Below are 19,100 nucleotides of genomic sequence, written 5' to 3'. Positions count from 1 at the left end.
ATTATGTGTTTTCAATAAATCAATGACATGGACAGATTTGCATTTTAGAACACACTGGTAGCATTTCAGAATTCTCTGGAAGTCGTGTAGGAGACAATTGTGGGATGACAAAATTGATGGCAGAGAGACCATTTAGGAGACTGTTGTTCCAGAGGAGCAAAAATGAGCATTTTCACTTAAGTAGTAGAAGTAGGATAAGGATTAAAAAAAAAGTTTAGGAGGTTACAGTGACCAAACTTGATGATTGAATATAGGGTAGCAAGAGATGGAAAATATTCAAAGTTTCTAACGTGGGTAATCAGATGTAATGATTTAATAATTATAAGTGGAAGAGTAGGTTTAGAGAGGATACCATACATGAGTTTTGGACAAGTTGAGATTGAGAAAATGTATGGGATATCTAGTGGGAATTCTAGAAAATAATTGGATATGAATGTGAAGTTTGTTAAATGATCAGATTTTGATAGTCAACAGCATATACGTATAGTTACAATTATGACAATATTAAAAATTACCCAGGAAGACTGAGTAGAATGAACAGAAATATAGGCCAAGGACTGAAATCAGGGGAATTCCAACAAAAGTGTTTACACACATAAAAACCTCAAAACCTTGAATCAACTCAAACCATGAACACAAGTTTCTATTTTAAAAAACACAAACACCACAATATTAGACCTATTTCAATGATGATTTTGGATCTACATTAAATTCATGTCTTTCCCTACTTAGACTTTATATTGGGTCTGTAGCAAATTACTTTAATAAGCATTCTCCATTCAGAGAGCAAATAGTTTTGAACTGAGCCTAACATATTTGAACATATGATTTTGCAGATTGTTAGGGATGGCTCCAAAATTTCTATATAGAAAGAGCTTGGGTAGGTAATTTGATTGAAAGAAGGTACTATGGCAAAGTTTACATAACAAAATGTTTTTACTAATATTGTATGTTCCTTTGGGGAGTTTGGAGGCTGACGGAAATTATGCCTGGAGTGGAAAGAGCTAAATCTTCCATGAAGCCTCCAGTTGGCCTCACGACTGCTCTTTTACATAATTAATATTTCTAGCTGCTATTAAAATTAACCATCTAAGTAGCTAACAATGTGTCAACCTAACAAATATTTCCTGCAACTAAATCATGCTAAACCACATCTTCATCGTGCATTTATTAACCTAATTTATATTGTTGTTTAAATTACCTGTCATCATATTCTATTCTTTAGTACATCCAGATTGCTTTTTTAAAGCAATGTAGTAGAACTTTAAAATACAAAACCATGGCAAAACATAGCTTTACTTAGTATCTACCACTTTTCGTATCTGCCACAATTAACTAAGATTACTTAGTATCCACCACAATATAAAAACTGTTGGCTCTCAGTTTTTATATTGTAGATACTAAAATTTTTACATACCATTTGAATCCTTTGTGGAAGGAGTAGAGTGTGAATAAGTAGATGTAGCATTATATTTAGCATGAATAATAAGATAAATTATGTATTTAATTCACTCATGTTGTAAATGACATATGTTGGTGTTTATGTTGCAAGTGTAATGTTATATGGATGTCAAGAGGTATGAAGGAACACATAACAAACTTCAAAAAAATAAAACCATGCAATATGCTATATGTATATCAATTAACAGTAATTTAATAGGTCATACATCACTGATTTGAAGAATTAAAGCAATTAGTTTCTTTGGCACAGAATTTTCTTCTCAGAAGTAATTTAGGCATTAAAAAAATATAGCTTGTCATGTAGTTATTATAATCTTGGAAAAAGCAGAAGCAATATATCTGGTACATATGCTCACTCCAAATACAGCTTTGCAGAAGGCGGGTTTGTCTGGAATTCTTGCAATGGGTGCAATTAAGTTGAAGCTTTATGAAATCAAGGTGGTTTTCAATGCCTGTTTTTCATGATCAAAATAATGCTCACTGTTACATTCTGGGCATGGACAATGAATGGCCTGTTTGTTTAGTGCAAGAGATAATGTTAAACTAAAGGAATAAAGCAATGACAACAATTACTTTTTCCAAAGACTAGATTCTTTCAAAAAATACCAAAAAAGGGCATTTCATATTAGTAGAGTCTTTTACAAATTTAGAGCAAAATTACTAAGTTGCATCTCTTAGGACTTCAAATATGGTGCTTTAAAAAAACATTTTTATTTATTAAGAAAAAAGACATATAAGAACAGGTAATATCAGACTTGGGCTTGAAGAAAAGATAATCCATATCTTATTCCTTGTCATGAAACACCTGGGTTTAGACACTGAAGCTAAGATTTTAATTAATGAGATAGATGAATATAATAGCTGGTATTTCTTAGGAATTTCTTAGGAAATTCTTAAAAAATCTGCTCTTCTAGATGCAAAATGTAATGTTTTATAAGAAACTATCTCTCCTACAGAGAGATGTCAAGTCCTTTGTTCTAAACTTTCTGTTTTCAAATTGAAAAGAAATCTTAAATTGTAGAGTTTAAAGGATAACTAAAAAGGAAAATCTCAATAGAAGACTAAAGAGAATTTCAAGATCCTGAGGTGTCAGAGGTGCCATTTCCTCCTCCACCTCTCCCCACACCATTCCCAGAACATAAACGATCTAAAAAGGACCAAGGAAAATATATCAATAATTGAAAGTCAAAGAATAGCAAAATAATGTTAGTAATGGAAGAAGCCAAAAACATTTGTTCAGATATATGTAATAATTTTATGAGTCTTCTTCATCAGTGACATAGGTTTTATTTATGTCATCTTATGAAAAGCAGACCACATAAATGACCAGAAAATCCAGGCAGATGTTTATGAAACAATCTCAATAGATATTCTATGTTTAATTACTTGCTTTCACTTAATTCACTTTTAAGTAATATATAATTAATCTACAGATAATTATAAATTCTGTATTGGTTGATATTTTTTGGTAACATTCACATACCTGTGTCATTTCTAACCATATTTTCAATTTTAAGCAATGACTATTTTTGGCCATGATGTGGTTTACTTTCTATTTTTCATATAATTATATATATAATATTATTTATTTATATGTTATATAAACAATGTATATATTCATAACTACAGTTTGTTTCTATTATAGAAAGGACTCTAAGCTGTTAAGTTTTAAAGTATTATCCCAACTTACTACATAAATACGGATTGCTTAATGTTGGAATGCCTATAAGAGTTTTTCCATCTCTATTCTCCCCTGCTCTTTGTAGCCATCTCTGTTAGCTGTTATTCTCACTCTATACTATGTCTCCCTGTGCCTGCTAAATCAAGTTGGAATATCCTTGCCTGGGAAATCATGAGTTCAAACATAGTATATCTAGATTTGGCAAAAGCTATGAATAATATTTTCATTAAAAAAATCAAATAATCTTTAAAGAATCTAATTTAGAGCAACATTCTCTACAGCGTACATTCAGTACCCAGGACATATGTGAGATGATCCATGGGGGTTGTGAAAAAACTACTGGTGCTTCTATGTCTATTCATGTTTCTTTATTCTCTTTTGCTTATTTATTTACTTAAATATTTATTTATTTTTTAGAGACAAGGTCTTGGTCTATTGCCCAGGCTGGAGTGCAGTGGCTCAATCACAGCTCACTGTCACCTTGATCTCCCAGGCTCAAGCAATCCCCCAGCCTGAGGCTCTCTAGTAGCTGGGACTATAGGTGTGTGCCACCACACCCAGCTAATTTTTTTTTTTTTTTTTTTTGGTAGAGATAAGGTCTTGCTATGTTGCCCAGTCTGGTCTTAAACTCCTGGCCTCAAGTGTTCCTCCTGCCTCAGCCTTCCAAAGTGCTAGGATTACAGGTATGAGCCACTGTGCTGGCATTCTTTATTCTCTTAAAATTTCAATTTTTGCATGTTTTATAATTTATATAGTATGTTCATAAAATATTAGTCTAGTAGAACATGTGTGTAACAATAAAAATTTTTTTACTGCTGAGATGTAAGGTCACAGAGGCTAGGAAATCAGAGGTGTAAATGTTAAGAGCACTTGCTTAGTCATTTGATAGACCTAGATTTGATTTTTGCCTCGAACACTTACTAACTATGTGATCTTAAGCAAGTTACATAAATGCTCTAAGTCTCAGTGTACTCATCTGTAAAATGGTAGTAATTATATAATACCTACCTCATAGGGTTGCTTGAAGAGTAAATTGAATAATGGATACAAAGCACTTAGTGCATAATCTATGCTAAAAAATGTTAGGTACATGTACGACTGGAAAAGGTCATGTAGAAGGTTTTGTGATAATAGAGTCTAAACTCAAAGTCTTTTTTCACTGAGAGACACTGATTAATGGTCTGAGAAGCCTCATTTGTCACATATTACTCAGATAAATCTGTTCATATTTTAAAGAACATAGATCACAAAATCATTTTTTCTGGTACCAGTGAACCAGCATATGATGGCCTGAGTTGTGCACAATGTTCATTTTAGCCCCATAAAAAATGTTTATTCACTCAATATAGATAGAAAGTAAGTGCCTACATACATAATTTTAGGAATCCTAAAAGCAACAGGGTTCTTTTCTTATTTTTCAGATTTGAGGTTTGTTGTATTTTTTTTAGCATTATTGCAAAACCCATCCTATTAGAAAGAATTTTTAATTTTTGTAAAGAGGTAAAATAAAATAGGTGACTACCATTTACTTACTTAAAATTATTGTGCATTAAATTTTGTGTATACACACACACACACGTAAATAGCAAAAGCTCATTAATAATAAATACTGGAGTCCTTCAAATCATCCCAAAAGAACAGATTTATTGATAACTTGCTCCAGAATTAAAGAATATGAATTTTTAAAAATCAATGAGAAAGTTAGCTTTTATTCTCAGGAATGTGGTCTTATTTCACAGATATTTGGAAGCCTTTTTCAGTCTGTTACAGTAGAGCAGGTTTTTTTCCTCCTTAAAGTTTTGATGAAGATCAAAATACATTTTAAAAGTTTGTGGGGTTTTTTTGTTTGTTTTTGTTTTTTAGTTTAGTCTGTGTTGACCCGATGCTCAGTCACTTATTCATATAAACCTCATAAGACCTGAGTAGCAAGATGCCTGAGTAGTTAGTTATATTATGTGCTCACTATGGAATTCTAAGAGGAAAGAGTGAAAAGAAAAGTAAAGGCAGCAAATGGAGACTGAACGCTTATGACAATTGGCCTGACATCTGGCTTTCATCTAAGTCAATATGTGACTCTAGCGAAGCTGGACTTTATAGTAACATGTAATGAAAAATCAGAGGCAATGAAGTATTCATAAAGGGCTCAACATGATCAACAAAAACATATTGTGCACTTACTATGTACAAGACTTGGCAAAATTCTAGGAGTGGAGTTTGGAGAGATAAAAAATAATATACAGATGAATAAGACATGATCTTTTTCCTCTAGGAACTTCCAGTCTGGTGAGGGAGATAGAGTTGTATAAAGTAAGCACGGAAAACATAAAGAAAATTGTGGGATACTAGACAGAAGACTCTATTACAGTTATATCTTAGGCTTGGATTCAAAATAAGTTTCTCTTATTCACTGGACTAGACTAAGTTGCCAGAAAAAATAGGACACTCAGTTAAATTGAATTTCAGTTAAACAATAAATATTTTTCTATTATAAGTATGCCCCATTGCATGGGACATATGCAAAAAATTTCTTGGATTTTTTTTATCTGAAATTCATATTTATAGTAATGGAGCTTCCTGTATTTTTCTTTGCTAAATCTGGCAACTCTATCATAGACAAGTGTGCTGGTTATTTATAGTTTGCCAAATCCATACACCCTTTATTGCCTAACTCTTTGTCCCTCCAAGAGGCTGACTCCTGTGATCTCTATTTCCTGTGTTTCCTTGCCAGTACCTTCTTGTAGAATTCAGCCAATGGAAGGCACTGGAAAGAGAATAGACAGTAGGAGGAGAGAGAGGCCAGATTTTCTTCCTTGCCTCTTCCATGCCTCAGTGAAGTATTTCTGGGGGTGGTAGTATTCCTCTATAACTACAGTTCATGCCTGACAGTTCCTCCTACATGGCTTTATCTCCCCTTGGACTTTGATAACACTTTTTCTTCCTGTTGCTCTTTCAGCTATGGAAATAGCAACAACTTCCCATTGCTGCTAATCCCTGGGCACCTTGGCATATCTTTTTGTTTGTCTAACATTGTCTATATTTCTGTAGGTAGTTTATTATAATCTTCACTTGAAGACTGTAATAAGTCTTCTGGGTTAAGTTCTGTTTCCTTCCTAGATCCTAGCTGGTAAAGCAAGTCTTTTTAAGTCCTTTGAGCCTCAATCTCTTTATTTGTAAAATGAAAGAAATGATACCTTCCTTATACATTTTTTGTAAACAGATTATATATGTGGATATTACAGGGGGGTGTCTGACAGTTGAATTGATATTTAGCACACTATATCAATAATTCTTTCCACTTCTGGTATGGCTGAGTAATGCCTTTTAAATAAAATCTTGTATAGATAACAACTATAAACTTCTGATGAACTGGATAATGATCCGCAGCAGGCAGATACTAAAGAAGAGTTAATACTTTGAGAAAAGAAACAGTACTGGAGGTGTTTCCCATTTTTATGGGGAATAGACCCAGTCTGCACCAGATGGGGAGACTAAAAATCCAATAGAAAATCGGCAGCTTTACTGGCTGAAGAACGAGTTTAGGGCAACTATAGCCACTAGAAATTGAGGAAGAAATCCCAGAAGGAAGAATTCCAAAATGGGGAATCCCAAATTCTATGTATAAACTGTTTTCAAATTTCCAGCTAAACCTGAATCACACCTATGTGGGGCAGGCTCCAGCAGGCCAACTATTAATAAAACTAAAAGAACAGCCCTGAGATTTAAGTTGTTGCCTATTGCTTGAGAGAGTTTGCAGTTTGAGTTCAGTCAAACTAAGTATCTGTTAAAACAATCAACACTTTTTAGAGTCTCTACATCATTTACAATGTCCAAAATATAATCCATAATTACTTGATGAAGAAGTAGGAAACATGAAATTTTAAAGAGAAAAGATAATTATCAGAACATGACCTTCAAGAAAATCCACATGTTGGAAACAAGCAGACAAGGATTTTAAAGCAACTATAATAGAAATGCTCAAGGATGTAAAAAAAAATGCTTGTAATAAATGAAAAGATAGGAAATCTCAGCAGAGAAATAGAAACCATAAAAATAAAATTTCTTCAACAGAAAAAATATAAAATCTAAAATAAAAATATTTATTGAATGGGATTAATACAGAAATATGAATATGATAGAAGAAAGAATAAATGAACTCAAGGATAGATTAATAGAAATTATCCAACCTGAAGAACAGAGAGAAAAGATTTTTTTAAAAAATGAGCACAGCCTCAAGGGCCTGAGGAACGATATCAGAAGGTCAATTGTGTAATTAGAATTCCAGAAGGAGAGAAGAAAGAAAATAGAACAGAACAGAATATTTGAAGAAATAATTAAAATTTTCCTCAATTTGTCAAAAGAAAGAAACTTATAGCATCAGGAATCTCAGAAAGCCCCAATCAGGATATATCGAAAGAAAAGCCATACCCAGTCACATCATAGTCAAACTGCTGAAAAACAAAGGTAAAGAAAGAGGAAATCTTGAAAGAAAGCTGAGAAAAATGTCATACTGCAAACAGGAACAATTCAAATGACCGTTGACTCCTCATTAGTAACAATAAGCCTAGAAAACAAGAAAAATGTCTTTAAAGTGTTGAAAGAAAAAACAGACAACCCAGAATTCTAAACTCAGCGAAAAATATCCTTCAATAATGAGGGCAAAATAAGCGCATTTTCAGGTAAAAGAAAACCAAGAGAATTCATTGCCAGCAGATCTGCACTGCAAAAAATGCAAAAGGAAGTTCTTCAGGCAGACAGAAAATGGTAATAGATGGAAATTAAGATCTTTGGGAAAGAATGAAGAGCTTTTCAAATGGCAAATCTCTGGGTAGATAATTATTTCCTAGCAACTGACATGAAAATAATCATGATTCTCTATGTAGTGTTACTTTACAATAATGTTTATAAATATATCTGAAAGAGTATTAGGTCATAAATTTCAACACAGACACCAAGATACAACAGAGAGCAGATTCCAAAGGTTGTGATAATCCAAATGCAAGTTTCAGATAAAATAGCCAAGAATATGTTAGATGACTCACCCATAGTAAGAGTATAAAAGGTTTGGGCTTTTGCAGGGTTGAAGAGATTTTTAAGGATGATTAATTTAGAGAGAGCTATACTATGTTGTGATTACTAACCTTCACCACCCAAAGGGATTAGGGTGGAGGGCCTGGCACTCAAGTCCAGTGAAAGGGGCTTCAATAGGACCACTTGGACAGCTTGATATGTGTTCACCATGGTTGAAGGGCATAAGTGGATTTATTTTATTTATTAAGTCAGGTTTTTTGAGGTATAATTTACATACAGTAATATTAACCTTTTTTAAGTGAGAAATGTATGCAGTCATGTAAATAATACCTCACCATTACCCCCAAAAGTTCTCCAGTACCCCTTTGAGGTCAACGCCCTTCCCATACTAACCAACTTTGGTTTGATTTTTGTTCCTATAGTTTTGTCTCTTTCAGAATGTCTTATAAATGGAAGCATACAGTTAGCAGCTTCTTGTGTCTTCCTTTTTCCAATTCACATATTGCTTTTGAGATTTATCTGTGTTGTGAAGTATATCAGTAGTTTTATGGATGAACCACAATTTGTTTATCTGTTTACCAGTTGACAAATTTTTGGATTTCTCCCAATTTTTGGTAATTATGGATAAAACTGTTTCGAGCATTTGTGAACAGGTCTTTATGTGAACATGTCTTCATTTCTCTTGGGTTAGGAGTGGGAGAGTGGGATTTCTAGGGCAATATGTTAAGTGTATATTTAATTTTATTGGCTTGCTGTTTGACTGTACTTGGGAAATCTTTGAGATGGGTTGATAGACAACTTCAGTAGCAGCATGAAGGAGAGTTATCTGCTCTCTCAGAGTATGTTAAGGAATACATGAGTTTTTACTGTAAACCAGATAGCCTTTGTATCAGTTACATATTACTGCTGAAAAAAAAAAACAACAAAAAACCCAAAAGACAAACAGCAAAAAACCTACTCCAAAGTATAGAAGCTTAAAACAAAAGCAATAATTTGTTTGCTCCCAATTCTGCAATTTGGGCAGGCTCGGAGCTGGCTTGTCTCTGCTGTGTTGGCTGGGGTGTCTGTTTCTGCTCTGTGTTGCTGGAGGATCTAAAATGTTAAAGATATCTGGTGCTTTAGCTGGTATGGCTAGAACACTTGGAGTCTGGCTGAGCCTTTCTCTCCAGCAGTTGGACTAATTTACATGATGACTTGGGACTTTAAAAGAGCAAAAACAGAAGCTGCAAGATCTTAATGTATACGCCTGAAAATCACACAGCATCCTTTTTGCTGCATTTTACTGGGCTCATCCCAGTTTCAAAAGGAAGGAAAATAGACTTCATCTCTTCATGAGAGGAGTTGGAAATGTCACATTACAAAGAGCAAGGGGATGAAGGGAAAACGTTATGGCCAAGAGACAATCTGTTTCAGCCAGCATTGCATTTGTACTGGATTCTGTTAAATAGTGCTACTTAGAGGGGTGGTGGAACCTCAGAAGAAAGGAAGTGGAGGTGTGCCAAAGGATTCTAGGAACTAGCAGAGAGTAATTAGCTGCCAGAATAAAATTCATTCAGCCAGATCAAGGGAATGGAAGTTGAGAGACCCTCAACAGAGATTTCCAAGTAGCAAGTAAAAATGTTCCATGGAAAAAAAAGTCAAATTATACATCTTCCAGTCCCAGAGAACACAGAGCCACTTACAACAATAACAGTCATGTAAAAACTTGCTCAATCCTTTTATCTGTTCTCCCCTCCCCATCCCAGATTCAATTCCGGTGAAAACACAAAAATCAGAAACTGTAGTTAATAAACTAGGAGAAGAAGATCAGGGAAAGAAAGGGGGATTGCACTCACTCCCAGCTTGCCTGTGTCAAGTTCCAGCAGGCCCTCATTGCAAGAGGCAGGAAGATTTGAACATTAAAACAATTTTGGAGTTTTGATTATCTATTATTGTACACTTATAATTACTGTTCTCAGACTGTATTTGTGGCCTAACATGATTATAAGACTTTGCCAGAGGGTGGCTAGAAAAAATATGGGGTCTGCCTGAGTTTTAATCCAAGAGAAGAGAAAGACTATTCACATTGAAGAGCTTTAAAAAAGTCATGGGATGGGGGATGGACATGCTTGAAGCTCTGACTCAGGTGGGGCAAGGGTAATCTGCATAACCTAAACATTTGTACCCCCATAATATGCTGAAATAAAAAAGAAAAAAAAGTCATGGAAAACACAAATAGATCACTTAAAATACCAGTTATGTAGTTAGGTCTATGATAGGTGAGTTTTCATGACAGTAAAGGATCATTTAAAGACGCAGCCCTCAATCCTCCGGCCATCGTCTGGTACCAGTCTGTGGCCTGTTAGGAGCCAGGCTGCACATCACTGCCTGAGGTCCAGCCTGGCCCCCAGCCCTGTCTGTGGAAAAATTGTTGGGGTGCACAGTAGGAGGTGAGTGGTGGGCCATCGAGTTTTATCTGTGCCACTCCCCAGCGCTTGCATCACTGCCTGAGCTCTGCCTACGCCCACCCCGCACCGCCCCCCTACCCGTGGAAGAATTGTTTTCTGTGAAAGCAGTCCCTGGTGCCAAAAAGGTTGGGGACTGCTGATTTAAAAAGTAAAAAATTCACTGTAACTGGATACTTGGTATTGCATGCCATAGAGTACAATGTTTCTTCACTTACCAGCTGTGTAATCTTGGCCAAGTCACTTAATCCCTCTGTGTCTCATACTTTTCATGTGTAAAATGAAATAAATAATACCTGTCAGGTAGTTGTGGGAATTAGATAAAACCTAGATTAAGTGCTTAACACAGTGTCTGGCAAATAATAGCTGTTCAGCAAGCAATAGTTATCGTCATCATCATCTGCCCTAAATTGTTTTACTGAATTAAATTTTTCTGCAAGAATTGTCGTATTTTTTTATTTCCCTTACGTTAGTACACACTCATCACTGGGCTTTAAGAAATGATTTTTATAAACGCAATAGTGTCCTTTAAAATGCTTAACATAATGACTGGAACATAGTAAGTGTTCAATAAATATTGGTGGTGGTGGTGATTATAGTTGCTTGAATACAAGCTCTTTCACCTTCTTCTCTTCCCACTATGTACCAGCTATACCATTTCTGATACTCTAGTCTCTTTGAATCTCAGTTTCTTCATGCATAAAATAGGGCTTTTACTTGCTTTACAGACCTCACAGGGTTGTTATGAGGAGTAAACTCATTTTTTGAAAGCATTTGTAAACACTATACAAATATGAGCGGTATTATTATTTATTGTAAGGTTACCTTTAAAAATAATATTTACAGATCCTTTTAAAACGATTTTGAGTGACACTCAAAGGTTTTCTGTAAGAACACAGAGCTGGTACCCTCATTCACAAACTGCTTTCTAAAAGTAAGTGTTATAGTCGCTCTGACAGCACATATACTAAAAAGTGTGTATTTTTTAGTCCTTATGCATAGATGCTGTGATTTCAAGGCAGTTGCAAGTTCCTGCTAGCACACCAATCTTTCTTCTCCTGGGCATTGATCTTCTTTCCTACTTTACCCAAAATTTCTCAATTAGTGTTTCTAGTTTGGTAGACAAGAAGGGTTTAACTTCTGATAACATGTTCATATTTTACCTAGAAATGTAAGGCAAATGAAGGAGTTTGAGAGAGGGGACTGTCTCCTACAACTTCTCAATTAGCAAAATTAATTGATTAAATTAGTCTCAGTGTTAGCTAAGAACATCCATTTTAAAAGTGTGAGATTGAAAGATGAGGACATTTCAGTGGAGAAGCAAAACACGGCCACAACCACTGAAGAATAAATAGCTCAACAAGCTTTCATTTCATTTATGTCCAACAGAAGGTAACTGCTTCCCGAAGATGCCTCCCACCAGATGGTGAATTCTCAGTTCATTTTTAACTACCTGCAAAATCATGGCACACAGCTCTGACCTCATTTCATTTTAGAATTCACCTTTTGTTTCAGGAATAGATTACTATAGTTTCTGATTTCCATCTAGGCAAAAATGTTTCTTGGAAGGCAGGAAGTCAAAGTCAGGGACAAACACACATGCACATGAACATGTTATAAACAGCTTACTCTTAATAATCCATCTGTAATTATGGGCAACTGATTTTTTTGTTTCAGGCCGATTTCCCTTCTTTATCTACATAATACCAGTTATCTCTTATTGACTAAGGAAATGAAAACTGATTTTAAATTATTCTAAAGAAAACATAATTATGAAGGCAATTAGAACCTCTTTCTATATAGTACATTCTAAAGTCAATATAAAATCCTTTGGATTATCTACATCAATCCTCATTCCCCAAATCTCTTTGTTAGTATTCAGGGTTGAGAATTGACAGTACAATTATTCTAGGCCTTCAAGATAATCAGGGTAAGACCTTTCCGTAATGCAAAGTCACCAGGGAGCTTAGCTACCACTCTAATCAATTACAGCAGGTCCTCGAATAACATCGTTTCCTTCGATGTGGTTTTGTTATAACGCTGATGAGAAAAAAATCAATTCTAGGCCAGGGCCACTGCCTATGTGAAGTTTGTATGTACTCCCGTCTAAGTAGTCCCAGTAAGTGTGAGTGTGGGTGTGTATGTGAGTGCACCATGTGATGGAAAGGTGGCCTGAGCTGCCAGAATAGGCTCCAACCACCCTTGACCCTGAACTGGAGTAATGGGATAAATAGTTCTCTTACTTGTTTTCTATTAAGCTTTCTTAAATGAATGTGTAGCTCACATTTATTTCAATGTTTAATATTAGAAATATTTTGGTCTTTATTTAGAAGTTCAGTGATATTTTTGTGATCAGAAATATGCCCTAGGAACTTAACTTTCATTTATATCAATTAGCTTATGACAAAATTGGTTTTGTTATACATCATTTTGCTTAAAGTTGCAGTTTCCAAGAACCCACTGATGATGTTAAGTGAGAACTTATTGTACTTCGGTTTGCTTGAACTTATGACCATACACTGCCCGCTTAAAATTAGCTAGGGGCAGACATCTTGCGAAAGAATGCTGCTTGTAGAAAGAAGATGGGGCCAGTAGAAGGATCAGGATCTGCTCATTATCACTATTGAGAAAATAACTTACTATAACCCCAGAGTAGGCTGTTTTATCCTCTTTTTGGATGCAATTTAGCAAATGATGTTTTGGAGACAGTGACACAGTGCTCTACCATCAAGTATAAATTCATCTCAACTGTTTTCATCTTTATTTCCCAGGGTGAATTGATTAATTTATTACTGTACTGAGTACAATAAATAGACAATGGTGTAAAAGTGGTGTGTGTATATATATAATTAGTTATATATATTATATTATATATTATTAGTTAAAAAGAAATAATATATGTATTTATAATACAATTCCCTATAATAATAATCACTCTCAGTTTCACATCAAGTATTTTTGTTGCTGTACACTTTTATAGCATAGGGCATTATAACTATTACCCATAAAATGTGAAGTTGGAAGGGACATTTGAGAATGACTAGTCCAACATCATAATTTTACATATGAAGAAAATGAAGCCCAGATAGATTTTGTGGCTTTCCCAAGGATACAGAGCTGGCTTATGGCAGAGGATCATATCAGACATGATCCCACGTCTTCCAGCTCTTAGTCTTCTCTCTCCCATGGAAGCTATACAGATAATTACTTTTATGTTAAAAATTAATTTATGCACATGGTTAAAATTGTACTCAAAAAGTGGTCATCTAGTTTAGCCATTAAAATCACCTGGAGAGCTATTAAAACTACTAACACCAGGTTGCACCTCAGATAAATTACATCACAATTTATGTGGATGGGATCTAGGCATTGCTAGTTTTAAAAGCTCCCCAGCTGATTCCAATGGGCAGCCACGTTTGCGAACCACTGTACTAAAATAATTATAATGCAGACCAGGTGTCCTCTGCTCAACTGTTTCTAAATTCCTAGTTCTACTTCCTATAGCAGTTGTCTCAAAGTTTGGACCTAAGAACAATAGCATCACCAGTGAGATTTTTAGAAATGTATATTCATGGGGTCCACCAAATCTATTGAATCAAAATCTCTGAGGATGGGGTCCAGTAAACTGTGATTCGTATTCACGCTAAAATTTCAGAACCCCTACTTTATAAGCTATCATTTTTCAATATTTTTAGCAGTTTCCTCTATATTTGTCTCCATGCCTAAATAAGTTTATAATCCTATCTCTTGATTTGATAATTTTATACTTCATCTATTGACTTCCTGTTATAGAAAATAAATATTTATTTAGTTCTTTGTACCTTTTCCATTCCCATCATACTTCCAGTAGAGTTATATCACAAGCTTTTGCTAAATCAATTAGTCTGTGTTTACATTATTAATACCACAAAAATACTGTTCCCTGTAAAGCTAAAATAACTCTATGTTTATATACCTTTTTTACATACTTATTGTTTTTCCTTGTATTAATAATTGCCTGGTTTGTTTATTGGTTCATTTTCTATTAATATGTATCTACTCTTAATTTTTTTATGTGCTCACTATATCTGTTATATGACTACTAACATAATTTTAAATATTCAAATCTGGGATATTCTACCCATCTCATTTGGATACCTATCCCTTCACCCATACACTCTTGCTCTGATCTGAACTGGTTGTTTTCTGAGGTTGGCTATATAGCTGGCATTCTGGAACTTGGCATAGTTCTTGACCCTTCTCTCTCACATTATGTCTAGTCTGTAGGCAAATATGCTGCCTCTAGCTACAAAATGTATCCAGAATCTGATCCCTTCTCTTGACCTCCTCTGCTACCATGCTGTCCAAACCACCATCATCTTTCACCTGAACTACTGAAATAGCCACCTTAATTCTTTAACCCATTACCCCTTTCATCCTATAGTCCACACTGCAGCCTTGAAAACAGCTCAAATCATCTTTTATATTTATGGTTAAGTGTAAATAAAGAAAGGAACTATATGCCCAAATGTTCGTTTCTTTTTCTAAGTGTGTATGTGGGGAGGAGGGCAAGCTGGGGCTTGGTGGTAGTGGACAGATTTTGGATATGGGAATTCCATATACCTTCTCACTGATTGCCATGTAGTAGATAAGTACTACAGAAAACAAACAAAAAATTAAACATTTATACGATGAGTACTTACTAAGGACTGTGGGGCTATAGAAGTAGAAGAAGAAAATTCTTACCTATGAAAATTTACAAATTTCTGTAGGAGATAAAATATGTACACACATCACACTGAAAGAACAAAACAAGATTATATTATATGTAGAAACTAGTATTATAGGCTCCTTAGATATTCCAAGAGAGAAAGAGAGAGAGTGTGCCGTTTTGGCTGACTAATAAAGAGCACTCACTCTACAGAGAAGGCAGGATTGGAGTTCAAATTTAAAATAGAGGTGATATTTTCACTTGCAGAGACTGGAAAGAGAATTTTAGACTGAGATAACAGTAAAGCAAAGGTACAGAGCAGGTGAGTTGTATTAGTCTGGGTTCTCCAGAGAAACAGAACCAACACGATGGAGATAGACAGATAGATAGACAGACAGACAGATAGGAAGGAATTTATTATGGGAATTGGCTCATGTGATTTTGGAGTCTGAGAAGTTCCACAATATGCTATCTGCAAGCTGGAGAACCAGGGAAGCCAGTAGCATGGCTCAGTCCAAGTTTGAACACTTGAGAACCTGGGAGAGTGGGGTGTTAGTACAAGTCCTGGAGTCCAAAGGCCAGAGAGACTGGAGTTCTGATGTCCAATGGCAGGAGAAGATGGGTATCCCTGCTGCAGAAAAGAGAGAGTGAATTCAACTTTCCTCTGCCATTTGTTCTGTCCAGGCCCTCAATCAATTCGATGGTGCCCCACCCACATTTAGTGAGGATAGATCTTCCTTACTCAGTCTATTGATTCAAATGCCAATCTCTTCCAGAAACACCCTACAAACATATCCAAAAATAATGCTTTATCAACAATCTGGATCTACCTCAACCCAGTCAAGTTGACATCCAAAATTAACAATCACAGAAGAATACAGCCAATTTAAAAAGAATACGAACTAGGACAATTTGATGTGTTGAATTTGTGCTGGGAGTAATGGAAAATCAGCTGAAAAGGATAGATAGGTTTTTATTAATGTTGAGTAACTAGTTGATTGGTTGCCTTTTTCTCATTGGTTTAATTAACTCTTTATATATTATGGGCAATAATAATGGCTCTCAGCTAACCCCCCAAAATAGATTTATTATTATCTCCATTTTATAGATGAGGACATTTGAGGCCCAAGGAGATTAAATAAATCACCTCAGATCAAAAGATTGCAACTTTGCAATCTCATTCTTTTTTTTTTTTTTTTTTTTTTTGAGACAGAGTCTCACTTTGTTGCCCAGGCTAGAGTGAGTGCCGTGGCGTCTGCCTAGCTCACAGCAACCTCAAACTCCTGAGCTCAAGGGATCCTCCTGTCTCAGCCTCCCGAGTAGTTGGGACTACAGGCATGCACCACCATGCCCGGCTAATTTTTTCTATATATATATTTTTAGCTGTCCATATAATTTCTTTCTATTTTTAGTAGAGATGGGATCTCGCTCTTGCTCAGGCTGGTCTCGAACTCCTGAACTCAAACGATCCGCCCACCTCGGCCTCCCAGAGTGCTAGGATTACAGGCGTGAGCCACCGCGCCCGGCCTGCAATCTCATTCTTGAGCCTGTGCTCTTAAACACTGCCTATACTGGCTTTACTTGTTTATTATATGTGTTACTTTTAAGCTTTTATTTTTAACTTCGTGATAATTAATTGTTAATCTTTTATTAGGTTTGTCTATGGTCTGAGGTAGGGGTCTAATTTCGCTTTTCCTCCACATGGCTAGCCAATTATCCTCAAAATATGTCCTTTCTTAAATATGCCACCTTTAATATAGTGGATGTTCAGAAATTCACCATGTTGCTGGACATTCTACCAATTAGTGTTTCATTATGGTTAAAAAGGATTTTTTAAAAAAATGCAACCCTCGAAGAGGTACCAATTAGAAATACTATAGTGTAAATTAGATAATATTGGGTTCTCTTGATAACCAGCTGCGATAAATGTAGCTAAGAACAGTAATTTTGGCTCTGGAGGTCAAATCTTACTGGGGAAGAAGATGTTAAAAAAAAGAAAAGTTAATTTTAAATGTAGGATATGATGGGAGAAACTATTTCCTTTTTCACAATGTTGCTTTAGACAGGGAAAGCTCTCACATTTAAAAAAATTTACAATTATTGACGTATATGTGGCACCAGTTGAAATAATGAGGACTTGTAACCTGACTTTTTAATAAGCAAATCTCTTAAAATTTTTCTGATATTTCCCAGCTTTAAACCAATGAAAAAGCCATACAAAAATAGCTGTAATGATAAATGAAAATCTTTTCTCTGATAATGTGAAACTAAGATGGATTTGGGGGGGAAATGCCAAGTCTTTTCATTTCCTCCAGGACAACACCATGCAGTTATATTAGTGGTCTTTCTGCATAGAGTATCAGGAATCCATCTGAAAATATTGAATAATTTCTCCCCATTTCACTATGTGCATGCTCTGAACAATTAATGTCCTTACTTGCCTTCACAATGGTTCAGTGTGATCTAACACACATTCAACCATCTGTCTGTGTTTTCTTTCATTTGCAACATTTGTTCTTCCTGCTGATATGACTGATTCTTTTCTCTGCTTTCTGATTCAGATAGAGCAAGCTGTCCCAGAAATGTACATGTTAGCCAAAAGCAAGTCTCTTGGACTACAGAAATATAAAATGTTCTCGTATTATATGCGTCCAGCCAGTAATGTTTAAAAAAAAATTTTTAAATATATTGCCTGGAAAGCATACCAGGTTATTACTAACAAATCTTTTTAACCTGTTGGTAAAATCAAATATATGTAAACCTAAAACCATGCTTGGAAGAAATAAATACAGTTGTCTTTAGATATGGTCCTGAGATCATTAGAGTCCTGTTTCAGTAAAGTTCTAGCATTCCTTCTTGAGAAGTACTTTTCAGCATACATCCTACTGGAATTACTTGCCTTTCTCTTGAAGTACATTCTTTCTGTGTTCCCTCAGTGAGGGTCTTTTGGTGATAAATCCTTTCAGTTTTGGATTTTTGGGGGGGGGTAGTATTATTATTTCATTTTCCTTCTTAGAATATCTTTCAATTATATATTATTTTACTATCTTCTGACTCCCATTGGGGTTTTTTTGTTTGTTTTTTTAGAGATGGGGTCTCACTACACTTCCCAGGCTAGACTTGAATTCCTCAGCTCAAGCAATCCTCCCACCTCAGCCTCCTGAGTGGCTGGGACTATAGCCTGCACCTGGCCCACTGTTGTTACTAAGAAATTAGCTGTCAGTTTAATTGTGTCTCCCTTGTGGGTAATCTGTCTTTTCTTTCTAGTTTCTTTTAATATTTTCTTCTTATCTTTGTTGTTCTGTAGTTTGATTCTATATGTCTAGGAAGGGATTTCTTTTATTTATATTATTTGGGATTTATTGAGCTTTCTGAATGTGACATTGATGTCTTTCATCAACTTTAGAAAATTCTTAGCCATTATTTCTTCAAATATTTTCTCTCCTTATTTGAGTTACCTCTTCCTGGACCTCTAATTAGCCCTTCTCACTTTATGTTCTATGTCTCTAAACCTCTCTTTAATATTCTCCACCTGTTTGTCTCTCAGAGCTGAAATCTGAATATTTTTTAGTTTCATAATGTATTTATTAATTCTAATTAGCTGTATCTAATTTGCTTTTTAACGCTTTGATTGAGTTTTAAATTTCATTTATTACATTTTCACTTTCAGAAGTTCAGCATGGTTAATTTTCAAATTTTTCTTATTAGTTTTGATTGTCTTTTTCTCTTGCTCAAATTTTTCAATCCTTGTTATATTTCTGTAAACATGGTAAACAAAGTTTAAAATTTTTTTATC

This window comes from Eulemur rufifrons, chromosome 16 (genome assembly GCF_041146395.1).
Source record: "Eulemur rufifrons isolate Redbay chromosome 16, OSU_ERuf_1, whole genome shotgun sequence".
In the NCBI taxonomy this organism is placed as follows: Eukaryota; Metazoa; Chordata; class Mammalia; order Primates; family Lemuridae; genus Eulemur; species Eulemur rufifrons.
The sequence above is the reverse complement of the archived record's forward strand: the minus strand, read 5'-3'. Positions refer to the sequence as shown.